General features: G+C 39.2%; 1 protein-coding gene across 1 annotated transcript in view; it reads right to left on the bottom strand.

Moving 5' to 3' along the window:
• LOC131439667 (hepatocyte growth factor-like protein) overlaps positions 1-1,252 on the bottom strand; it is a 179,712-nt gene extending 178,460 nt beyond the window's left edge. Inside the window, exon 1 of the mRNA XM_058610965.1 lies at positions 349-1,252. The gene's annotated coding sequence lies outside the window, so the exon portion shown is untranslated. The remainder of the gene's footprint in view (positions 1-348) is intronic.
• Between the last annotated feature and the right edge of the window lie 11,973 nt (positions 1,253-13,225).

Below are 13,225 nucleotides of genomic sequence, written 5' to 3'. Positions count from 1 at the left end.
TTCATTGTTAGTCAGTTATATAACAGCAGTAAGCATCCCGGTGCACGATTGTATACTTCCTGGCGTGATGCGCTTTGCGAATGCATGTTTTTTTTAAGTCCACTATACAAGAACCAGAGCGAATATAAAAAAACAAACGTTACAACATCTGGTCTGAATAACAACTGTTTCCAATAGACACGAACCAAAAACCATACACCGCCAGCATGTGCATAATTAGCCCAACGTTTTTGCCAACTTCCTGGGTATTTTTTTGCCCTTTAATTGTACTGCTAGATCGGAGCAGAGCTCCGAGATGACTCTCCGAGTTCTATCGGAAAAATGAGCTAATAGCAAAAAAATACTTACCGAGTTTTAACTGTTTTTACGGGAGTGTCCTTCTGTCTGTAATTGGAAAGTATCCTTCTAAAACTGAATAACCTTTTTTATCACTTATTAGGCACTGGTTTAATTTTTTTTCCTAGATCACGAAGCACTAGACAACCATTCAAATCATGTACATAATTAAATCTGATTCAGCTACTTGTGAGGTCAACACTTTTTTCCTGATTATGTTTATTATTCTTAGCGTTGAAGCCTGATGCTCTATTTCATGAGCCGTACGCCAAAATTAAATGCACTCCCAAAAACACTACGCTTTGGTTCGGGATTCCGTCCGACCGACCGACCGACCGACTAACGTGATCCACTTTTTCATGTAATTTCATCAAACTTAACCTAAAACAGCACCACAAAACAGTTGTTGTTTGATTAATTGAACTTTATTAAAATAATAACCCGAATGGTGTAAATGTAAACTAGAACGCTGCATAAATCTGCCACCGGTTCAGCCAATTTTCCATCAACTCGATCGCGCGCGCGGTATGCTACTATCTATGCGTATAAGCTTTGCCGCTCATTTCGGCCTTAGAAAGAAAAAAAAATTATCGATCGACTGATCACACATGCATTCTTCGAGCACTATCTGCCCCACAAAAAAAAAAAACAAACTCCCGGCTCACGTTTTCGGATTTTCGGGCGCGAAAACTTAGACACGATAGAAATGTGCTGTTATAAATAAAATCCTACACACAGTAGCACTAATTAGTGAATCCACTTAAGATCCTCGCGAAACGGCAATACCGTCGAACCGCGCGTCAAACTTAAATCGGGGCAGTGAAGCGGACAGTGGGCACTCGGAGGATTTAGTTCAGCAGCAGAAACCAACCACATCCGTTCGACTCGGAAGTTCCCGACCGACTGACTACGGACTCGGTCGGATCGAGCTGAACAAGTGCTACTCTCCCCAAGCGCGCATCTTCCGCAATTCTCGCGCGGACTGATCTTGCGCCCCAGCCAATCAGTCAGCAAACGCACACCGGTTGCTGTGATCTGCTGCTGCTGCGGGATGAGAAAGTTCGAAAATGCAATTGGCGAGACTCGTCGACTGCGCGTAAATGCACATCAGAGGCATTCGGAGAGTCAGAGTTTGCAGCACTATCGGCGTAAACAGAGAGCGCGGATGAAGCAGCGAGAAATGAGCGGAAGCTTGGTTTTCGAACATTCGCCGTGTGTTTGTGTGGTGTTTGGTGGCCAGTCTGTGAATGCAGAGGCGCAAACTCGTAAGTGGCGAACAGTAATCGTGTTGACATCGATGTGATTTTAATTTGGTTCGTGTACTCGCAGGTGTGCAGCAAACATTCCGCGGCAAGTCGCGTGCTTAGAAATTCGAGAAGAATTGGGAATGTGTTGATGAAAAAAGAAAAAAAGGACACAATGGAAGTTCTATCTCTGCATAAAGATTGATTAGGTCTTTGAGAGTATATTGCATGAAACAACTAAAGTAATGTTTATTTAGGATGTTTTATTCATTGCCCTATAGCTTTAGGATCGCACAGTGGTGTCTCACCATATAAAATATATATGGTCAAAAATGCTAAATATACCATGAATATATATTTAGTTCACCTAATATATTTCTGTCTTGATAATGCATAAAACAACTCTCGTGAGATAATGCCTTTCCAATCTATTTGAAATTTTTTACTTTGTTTTGCTGGCCAACGTTTCGAAAGTGTTTTTTTTTTTTGTCGTTTTCAGGGTAAAAATATTTTTCGTCAAGAAATTCCAAGAATTCTCGTGTAAAAAATTGTCACTTCACAAATAGTTGCCTAAGCCTATGGCCTATGACAAGAATATTTGAAATATAGAATATGTAATGAAAATGACAAGAAATTGTGTAACCTCCCCCCCCCTTTCGTGAATTCATGTTGAGAACCTGTCATGTGAAAACATCAAATCTAATGATGAATTATATAACAATACTAGCTGACCCGTCGAACTTCGTCTCGCCCGTTTTTTTTTAATTTATGTTTTCGGACAGTAGAATTGTCAAACGTTATGCTGTTAATGTATCTTTCCATTATTTTACTGATTACTTGGCTGCGATGAATTCATAAAAAAATTGTGAATATGATAAAAGCTTTTGTTACGCAAAAATAAAGCGAATGAACCGCGAATCATCTTTTGAGTCAGTGCATCGAATAGCGATTGTTGATCTCTCTCATACTATGGTTTCGGCATATGGAATAAAAAGTGAAGCAAAAATAACTGAGATGACTACTTTAAATTGATTAGAACAAATTTACAAAAGCTGCCCTCGCGACTTGTAGTTCGTCACTTCTCGCTAGTCTGGTGATATTATTTAATCGTGTTTGATGAATGTTCGTAGCGTGACAATCACAGGAAAAAATTTCCATTAACAATTTAGCGATAAAACTTTATTTTTACTTTTAATGTATGACTTCTGGTCAGTCAGTAACTATTTAGTAAATTTTTTAGTGTGGGGAAGTGTGGTGGGCAAAAAAAAATTAACATATCAGAGACTCGGATGTTTCGCATCGCTAAGTTCGACTCCTCTGGTAGTCGGTAAAAGTTTAGATGCGAGAAATCTTCTTCTTACTTAAATGAACCTTGTTACGTCGAATTTTCCGCACTTTATCTTCAAATCCTTACTCCTCCTTGAGTACTATGGTTAGTTTGATATTGTTAAAAAATCGAATGATAAAATGAGTAATTCTTGGACATTCGAAAGTTCAAGTTACCATTCTTTTAAATATTGTATCCATTAACTTTTACATGAACACTGCATTCGTTTAATAGTTTTATCAATAGTCATCTCATTAGTCAACACCACATAATTTTGTTTAGTACCCCACCTACAATTAATGAATGGTGGAGTTCGGCACTGAGAATCTATATCAGAAAGTTTTATACGAAAATAATGTGCAGTTCTTCTGTTATAGAGGAGTGAAGATGAGGAGTGATTGTACCAGTATGCAGCTTATCGTTCGAGTCAATGCTTAAAATCTCACAGCTAATGGTTTTCAATCTACCAGAATTTACCCGACGCGAACGAACTTCGGCATGCTAAATTCAAAGCAAACCTCTATGATTGATCTCATGATTTAAACAGCAGCATCTTATCATTGATTCGTACAAAAATCGTTCTATTTATAAGGTGATTTGTTCAACTCACGCCTACGATGGCCAACAATAAACAACTAACTGATTACATTGCACACAATGCATTTTCTGGTAAACAGTATCAGAACTTTTGATCATGTTTATGGTATAGCTAGAACACTCATATGCGTTTTATCATTGAATCATTTGGCAATCAATAATGTTGATACCCAATTAAGCACGTGGCTCGAAATGACGAACCACATGAATTCACACAAAACAACTCGTTGCGCGCCAAATGATTCTTTCAACGATCTAGTATTCCTTTCTTCGACGGCCAAACACTTATGCAACTCGTTATGCGCCAAACACCTATCGATGATCTAGCAATCATTGGCGACTTTTTCAGTGGAAAATTCCATTGTCCATACAAAATAACTTTATTGGTTTTTCCCACTTTTCCGGTAAGTTTTCCTAATTTTTTTGATGTACGAACCCGGTGGGGGTGAAAACTGATCAAACAAAAAAAAAGCATCTCAATCCGTCCATCCGTTCTTACGTGATGCGATTACAAAGAATGATCTCTGCATTTTTATATATATAGATTTCACTATAATTACTATCGAGGGATAAAAACAAATACACAGGAAAGACCTCAAACTCGCTTCAAACGATGATGACAATCATGCAATGCAATCCCAAAAGATATGACTCAAAATTTCTTCGATTGCACATATCGTGACATTATTTCGGATAATCAATCTATCTCAGGCTCCATCTTTTTTGCACGATCAAAATGTATTATTCGCACTGATACACTGAAGAAGGTTGTAAACAGAGCACCGAAATACTGTTATCTGCACGCAAAGACCGAAATCAGCTTTTTGGCGAAAAAATTAGTTGATTTGCTGATTTTAGTTAGTTATTTTTTAGGACAACTAAAAAATTCTTATATTTGCTAATTCAGATTTGTTATTTTTGAACCCCTTAATAATGCTAAAAAGTTGGTTGAATTTGCTAATTTTTCAGATGATTTTTCAACATTTACATGCTGTCATTTCTTAGCAAAGACACGCTCCACTTTCATTCAACTAATATTTTCAGCAAAATCAGCAAAACTATGGTTGATTTTTACAAATAATTATTGTTGATTTCAGTAAAAAATGTTGTTGAATTAAGTGATATTGTTGTTAATTTCAATGAAAATTGATAGTTAATAATAACAATAAACCTTCTTGAGTTAAGTAAAATATATACTGATTTAAACTAATACGAACTGTTAATTTTAGCTACAGCCAAAACGAGTCCAATTAATTAATTTATTTTAATTGGAATTGTCAGTTGATTTGATCAATAAACTTTCTTGAGTTTAATAAATTTATTTCTGTTTTTAATGTGAATAATTGATTTTGCACTATAAACTAATAGCTGCTTTCCTAAGTTTGTAAAAGGCCTCTTAACAAAAGAAACAATACATATGGGTACGGTCCTGATTATAACTCATTTTATCTAATTTGTTGAATTCTTATGCACTGTAAAAATGATTTGCTTCTCCAAAGTAACATTTTGTTTGTTCATTGTAAGCTCTCACTTACAATCACGAAGCGTAATTAAAAACGATCTGCTTTGGTTAGGCACGGAATGTAATGAATGGCCAATGAAAATGTCTTACCATTTCGGATAGTAGCTCTTTGATTCATGTGTCCTACTCTATTGTTGTAGATGCTGCTTGTAACATCACGGTAAATTTTTTAAATGACCGTACAGGGAAGTGTCAGTTTCGATTTGTTTACTTTCTTTTCTGATTATTGAGCGACTAAACGAGTATATTTTCGTTTATTTACATGTACTAAGCGGAAACCAAAGCATTCATATGTCGTCTCATACAAAAAGTTCAGAGATAGAAGTCGGAATGGCAAAGCAAGCATAGAATATGCAATAAACATGTACTTTCTGCACTGGTCACAGAAATGATTGTTAGTTAATCTTTTAATAATTCACTGATAGCTGAAAGCACTCCACAAATAAACCTAAACCAAGCAACTTTACAACAGTTTTACATATCGGTCAGTTAGAAATTTCTAAATCTATATATAAAATATATCAAAACAATTTCAACAAGACTATCCTGTTCTGTTTTTCAACGAATTGTGTTGCTTTGACACTTCTCATGAGTTTTTGACTAATAAACTTGTTAATAAAACCAATTGCATTCTTGTTTTCTTTGTGCTGTCTTTCTGCAGTGATGATGACAGCCAAACAGCATCAAACTATTTGTTTTTAACAACAAAATTAGTTGACAACGAGAATTTCGTGTGGGATTGAAATGTTGCTGGTTTGTGTCCAGGATTTTCGCCATATAAATATATTCGCTAAAAACAAGAACTTTTTTCAGCAAATTAAATTCTGAATATTAACCAATTTATTAGTTATTTTGGCAGTTATGATGTTAAATTCAACTAATTCAAAAACAGTAACACGGATTAGGCGCAAAGCTAATTTCGGTCGTTCCGTGTGTGTTTGCTACTATCTCGTGACGTTAGTGGTGTATCTAGGGCGGAGGGGGCGACAAACTAATCCTTGAGACCTTTTTTTTTGCTCGACCAAGGATCATTTTTCCGGAGATGGAGTTCAGCTTTGTTGTTTTTGCTCACTAAGCCAACGATGGGGGCGGCAAATCTCTTATTTTGCCCTAGTGCAATTAAAAGGAAACAATTTTTTTTATCGATTTAATTCATTCCACTAACCGCCCAAAAAAGTTTGTCAAATGCATTCATTCTATATTAAAGAAATAACTATAGAGAATTTCCACCGCAAATTACAGATATTTCTACATTTTATTTTTGGTTTGGCTCAAATTTTGCATAAGCATTGTTTATTGCCAGACTAAAGAATTTGCATCAAGAGTTTGCCGTTCTAACTCTAACCTTACTTTTGAGAAGCGGCTAAGAAAAAATCTTTCGGAAATTTTCAACAACATATATCCCCGAAACGGTAAGTTTGATCGATTTGGTATGTTCTGCAATGTTTCAGGTAATTATAAGGACTGTACTAAGAAAATTAGCATTATGAAAAAAGAATTTATTAAAAAAAACATTCACATATGTTTAGATTTATCGGACTTTGAATGGTGCCTATGAAATGTGGAATGGGCATCGACTATCCCATCACGCTATACCCGTCCCCTCATTCTATTGTTCACTACACAATACTGTACTTGGTATCTTCTGTCCCGAACGTAAGCGGTTTTGTTTTATCGATTGACTTGGATGAGATGTGAAAGCGAACTGATCTACGTCAGTTGCTTGAGCCTATTTTTAAAAACATCACATGAAATATTAAAATCGAAGTGTTCATATCTTATCGGTTCGTTTGTCCATACTCCGCCTGTAGTCAAGTCCAAAAAAATAACGTGATCATAAGTTTTTAGGGGTTTTTTTTTTAGCAATGATTCGCCTTTTTGAAAGAGTGTTAATATCAAGTAGGCGACGTCAATGTTCATATGGTAGTAAGTCAACAGGATTGCGCCATGGAAGGGCTTTCAGAGCATAACGCAGAAACCTGGCTTGAATACTTTCTACTCTCTTAATCCAAAAACCCACGTAAGAACACCAGATGATAGCATTTTCCAGAGCAGTGAGAAGTATTTTAAATTTTGGTATCATCATGAGATCTATCATTTTACCCTAAGATTGGGAATATCGGTTCTGAAATCTTTGAAAAAGTGTTTAGCTGCCTGCTGAAAATGGCTATCGATTTGTGTAGTTTTGAGTCCAGTTTAAAAAAGGTTTTACGGTTTTTGTTTCGCCACTTTACAATATTTAACAAAAAAGCAAAGTCTTGGCATTACATTCCTTCCGTGGAATTTGGCCTTTCTGTTTCAACAGACTTCGCAGCCGATTCTTAGCGTACAGAATCATTGCATGGCTAGTACTATGAATCCTACTGACACTAAGAATCCTTCCAGGTCGGGGCTCGTACATACGACAACTGGCTTGTAAGACCAGCGTCCTATGCATTGAACCGTCAACCCGGGACAATATTTAACACACTTTATCCTATAACTCCGGAACCGGAAGTCGGAATTCAGGAATTCCGTATGGGACCACGAGACCTTTTATTTGAATCCTAGTTTCGGTTCAGTCATCTCCGAAAAAATCTAGTATGATTATTTGACACACGTTCACACACACACACACACACACACACACACACACACACACACACACACACACACACACACACACACACACACACACACACACACACATTTTTACTGATCAATTTTTTCGGTGATTCCATAACCTCTCTATATGAGAAAGGCAAAAACCATGTTGGTCGACCGTATGTATGGTTTGGATTTGAAAAGTTTATAGTTGTTAACAAGAATCTCGAAAAACTTGTATCCAGCATTATGTGAGGTAATACCTCAAGAGTTGACTATGTTTTGTTTATCGTCTTTTTTAACAACAGGAAACATAATCGATCGCTTCCAACACGAGTAGAATTTGGCTTGAGTTAACGATTGGTTGAATATAAGCATTAAAGGAGTACGCAATGGGCTTGCACATTTCTTCAGGATAAAAGATTCCGTCGGGACCTGTTGTTGTTGATGACTTTAATTTTTTCATGGCAGAAATAATGTCTTCTTTTGAAAAGTGGATTTTGGATAAATTAATTACATCGATGGGAACACATCACGCAGGCAGTTTTAAGCTTGCGCTGGATAGGCAGATGTGCTCTCAAACAAACTTTGAAAATGTTTTGCAAACAGTTCAAATATGCCACTAGGAGTGCTCGATTTTTCACTAGCTAGAAACATACTAAGCAAAGCCATGGTATTACATTCCTGTAGTGGAATTTGACCTTCTGTTTCAACAGACCTATAAACTCCAGAGTAATAAACTCTCTAGACCTCCTGTTCGTCAATGAAGAAGCCTCAACTGCCTGCTACGTGTATCAAGCTGATGAACCTTTAGTTGATATTGACTCGCATCATCCACCTCTTTCAGTTGAATTTTTTGCTCTCTGCGTGTTCCTTATAGTAATTTGCAGATTAACTTTTCGAGACCAAACTTTACTGAGCTAAACCGTTCTTTGCAAACTATTGACTGGATATCCTTGATAACTGGTACTAGCGATGTTAACGAACATGTGCCATCACCTCGTCCCAGGCCAAACCATTATGGTCTAATCGACGTCTACGTGAACTAAAATGACTGAGAGCAAGTACTCTTCCGCCCTACTCAAATAGACGGACCACCATCACATAGCGAGAGTTGCAATCAAGTCGACAAAAACTATAAAATATACAACCGATTCTTGTATGATATGTGACGAGTACTCAATCGAACCCTAAGAAGAGTCCAACTAAAAAAAAATCCGGAACCAAAAAGAACAGCCATTTGGTTTTCAAACTTGATCAATGGTCCGATAGTATCATTCGTAACCGAATGTTCGAAGTGAGCACACGCGTTTTTTTAACAATCGACATCGGTAAGACGAAGGTGCCTATCACAGCAGAGGCTGTAGTATAGGCATTAAATAAAAGTGATAAAAAGTAGCATCCCCGCAAGTGAGTTCTGTCTGTGCACCGGTTTTGTATCGGTATCAACAGTAGACGCTATTGTGCTATCCTCGGGCAGCAGTTATTTCTATTGTTTGCTACCCGCATCGCAGCAGCCAAATCCTGAGTCAAGGTCACGCTGAAGCACAACGAAGGAGTGAAGGAGCAACTCACCTAACAGCTTACCGTGACATACTGTTAAGTATTTTCTCAAACTTTTTCTTTCAACTTTTACTATTCATATATTTTCTTTTCATTTTATTTCTTTCTTTCTCATTTCAAGTGCGGGAGACTTCTTTACTCCCGCACTTTAAATATGAATATTGATGACAGTGGGGGTGTCTCGGAGGAGGGCGAAGCTGAACGAATGAACGAAGAACATTTAGAGGCTGAGTTTGCTTCCGAGATGCCATCTACCCCTCCTATACCATCTCCCCCTCCGATACCATCTCCCTCTCCGATGCCATCTCCCTCTCCGATGCCTCCATCTCCCTCTAAGATATTGCCTGCCCGCCAAAAAGTTTACCAAGACGATGGCTCGGGGGGTCCGTGGGTGGTATACTTCCGGCCCAAATTAAAGTCTCTCAGAGTTTTAAATATTGCTCGGGACCTGGAAAAACATTACTCGGCAATAAAAACAATAGATAAGGTTTCGCCAAACAAGTTACGCGTTGTTGTGTCCGACCTGAAGCAAGCAAACGCGATTGCTACCAGCGAGTTGTTCACGAAGGAGTACCGCGTGTACGTCCCGTCTCATGTGGTGGAGATCGACGGTGTGGTCCGTGACGAAAGTCTGACAATCGAAGATCTGATGAAGGACGGGGTAGGCCGTTTCAAAAACCCCGACCTTCATCCAGTGAAAATTTTGGAGTGCAAGCAATTGCACTCCAAATCGATAGATGGTAAATTTTACCAATCGGACTCATTTCGCGTGACTTTTGCCGGATCTGCACTTCCAAATTATTTGGTAGTGAGTGGAGTTCGTCTACCTGTTCGGCTGTATGTACCGCGGGTAATGCATTGTACAAGCTGCAAACAGTTAGGTCATACGGCAACCTATTGTTGCAACAAACTGCGATGCGGCAAATGCGGAGAGGCCCATGAGGACGATCTCTGCAGAAGAGCAGTGGAAAAGTGTTGCTACTGCGGGGAGAATCCTCATGATCTTTCGGTGTGCCCTACGTACATACAGCGTGCGGAAAAATTGAAGCGATCCGTGAAAGAACGTTCCAAACGTTCTTATGCGGAAATCTTAAAAAGAACCACTCCATCGACCCCTGAGAACCCGTTTGCAATCTTGCCAGTTGAAGAGGATACCTCTGACGACCCAGGCGAAGGACCTTCCTACACACAGGTTGAAGGAAGCAGGAAAAGACAAAATCTGGCTTCTCCCAAGCTTCCTCGTAAAGGCCTCAGACTGTCCTCTTCGTCACAAAAGAACCGAACGGAAACAAAAAGTGCTGACTCAAAACCGAAGCAAACACCTCCTGGGTTCAAAAAACTTAGGGATGATAAGGAGTACCCAGCACTTCCTGGAGCATCAAAAAACCCGAATGACCCCAAAGCACAACCAGATAATCCAACAAACGCTGGATTATTGAAATTTTCTGATATCGTGGACTGGATATTAACAGCCTTCAATATTACTGATCCTCTGAAAAGCTTCCTAACTGCTCTACTGCCAACAGTAAGGACATTTTTAAAACAGTTGACTGAACAATGGCCCCTCCTTGCAGCGATCGTATCTTTTGATGGATAATTTACCACTGAGAATCGAAGATATGATCATTGTGCTTCAGTGGAATTGCAGAAGTATCATCCCAAAACTTGATTCTTTCAAACACTTAATACATACTCATAATTGCGATGTATTCTCCTTGAGTGAAACTTGGCTTACTTCTAACATCAACCTCGACTTCCATAATTTTAACATAATCCGCCTGGACCGAGAAGACTCTTATGGAGGGGTACTTTTAGGGATTAAAAAGTGCTATTCATTTTATCGCATTAACCTCCCCTCAACACCGGGAATTGAAGTTGTTGCTTGCCAAATTAATATTAAAGGCAAAGATCTATGTATAGCTTCTATCTACATTCCTCCCAGAGTCTCGATAGGGCATCGTCGGCTTGCAGACATCATAGAACTTCTTCCTTCACCGCGGCTGGTTTTAGGGGACTTTAACTCGCATGGTACAGGATGGGGCTGCTTATATGATGATAATCGTTCTTCGTTAATCCAAGATCTGTGTGACAACTTCAATTTGACAATTCTAAACACGGGAGAAATGACACGGAACCCTAGACCGCCAGCACAACCAAGTGCGCTGGATTTATCCCTTTGCTCGACTTCGCTACAGTTAGATTGCAAGTGGAAGGTAATCTGTGATCCTCACGGTAGCGATCACTTGCCGATCATAGTTTCTATCACCAACCGTGGAAGACCATCGGAAACAATCAATGTTTCGTACGATTTCACACGAAACATTGATTGGAAACGTTACGCGAGCTCGATATCTGAGAAACTAGAAACATCACAGGAGCTTCCTCCGGAGGAAGAGTATACATTTTTGGCTGGCTTGATTCTTGACACCGCAATTCAAGCTCAGACGAAACGAGTACCTAGCGCGCAAACTAGTATGCGTTCTCCCAACCCATGGTGGGACAAAGAGTGCTCAGAGCTGAAAACGAAAAAAGCTTCAGCCTTCATCTCGTTTAGAAAGAACGGAACTCCAGATAATTATCGGAAATACGCGGCGTTAGAATTTCAAATGAAAAGTCTTATTAAAGCTAAGAAACGCGGTTACTGGCGAAGGTTTGTTGACGGATTAACGAGAGAAACAGCAATGAGCACTCTTTGGAATACGGCCCGTCGCATGCGCAATCGAAATCACGCGAACGAAAGCGAGGAATATTCTAACCGCTGGATATTTGATTTCGCTAAGAAAGTATGTCCTGATTCTGTTCCGGAACAGAAGATATCCCGCGTCGCGACATTGAATACAAACGAAACACCGTTTTCGATGGTAGAGTTCTCACTTGCGCTCTTGTCGTGTAACAATAGAGCCCCGGGGTTAGACAGAATTAAATTCAACTTGTTGAAAAATCTGCCCGACTCTGCCAAAAGGCGCTTGTTGAATTTATTCAACAAGTTCCTCGAGGGTAATATTGTCCCACACGAATGGAGAGAAGTGAGAGTTATTACTATTCAAAAATCTGGAAAACCAGCCTCCGATCACAATTCGTATCGGCCGATTGCTATGCTTTCCTGTATCCGGAAATTGTTGGAGAAAATGATTCTCTTCCGTCTAGACAATTGGGTCGAAACAAATGGATTGCTTTCAGGTACACAATTTGGGTTCCGCAGGGGCAAAGGAACGAACGATTGTCTAGCGTTGCTCTCAACAGAAATTCAAATGGCATTTGCTCGTGAAGAACAAATGGCATCAGTTTTCCTCGACATCAAGGGGGCATTCGATTCAGTTTCCATTAACGTTCTATCTGAGAAGTTGCATCAGCATGGTCTTTCACCAGTTTTGAACAACTTTTTATATAATCTATTGTCCGAGAAACACATGCATTTTGAGCATGGTGATTTGACGACAAAGCGATTCAGTTACATGGGTCTTCCTCAGGGCTCATGCTTAAGCCCCCTTTTATACAACTTTTACGTAAATAACATTGATGAATGTATCAACACATCTTGCACGCTAAGACAACTTGCCGACGACAGTGTTGTGTCTATTATAGGACCCAAAGCTGCCGATCTCCAAGGACCATTGCAAGATACCCTCGACAACTTGTCGACATGGGCTTTTCAAATGGGTATCGAGTTCTCTACGGAGAAAACTGAGCTGGTTGTATTTTCAAGGAAGCGAGAACCTGCGCAATTACAGCTTCAACTAGGGGGTGAAACCATAGCTCAGGTTTTCACATTTAAATATCTCGGGGTCTGGTTCGATTCCAAAGGTACCTGGGGATGTCACATTAGGTATTTGAAACGAAAATGCCTACAGAGAATCAATTTCCTTCGTACAATAACCGGAACTTGGTGGGGCTCTCACCCAGGAGACCTGATCAGGTTGTACAAAACGACGATATTGTCAGTAATGGAATATGGATGTTTCTGTTTCCGCTCCGCTACGAATATTCATTTCATTAAACTGGAAAGAATTCAGTATCGTTGTTTACGTATTGCCTTGGGTTGCATGCAATCAA

The sequence above is a fragment of the Malaya genurostris genome, chromosome 3, assembly GCF_030247185.1.
Source record: "Malaya genurostris strain Urasoe2022 chromosome 3, Malgen_1.1, whole genome shotgun sequence".
In the NCBI taxonomy this organism is placed as follows: Eukaryota; Metazoa; Arthropoda; class Insecta; order Diptera; family Culicidae; genus Malaya; species Malaya genurostris.
Note: the sequence above shows the minus strand (reverse complement) of the source record. Positions and strands in the feature narration are given on the sequence as shown.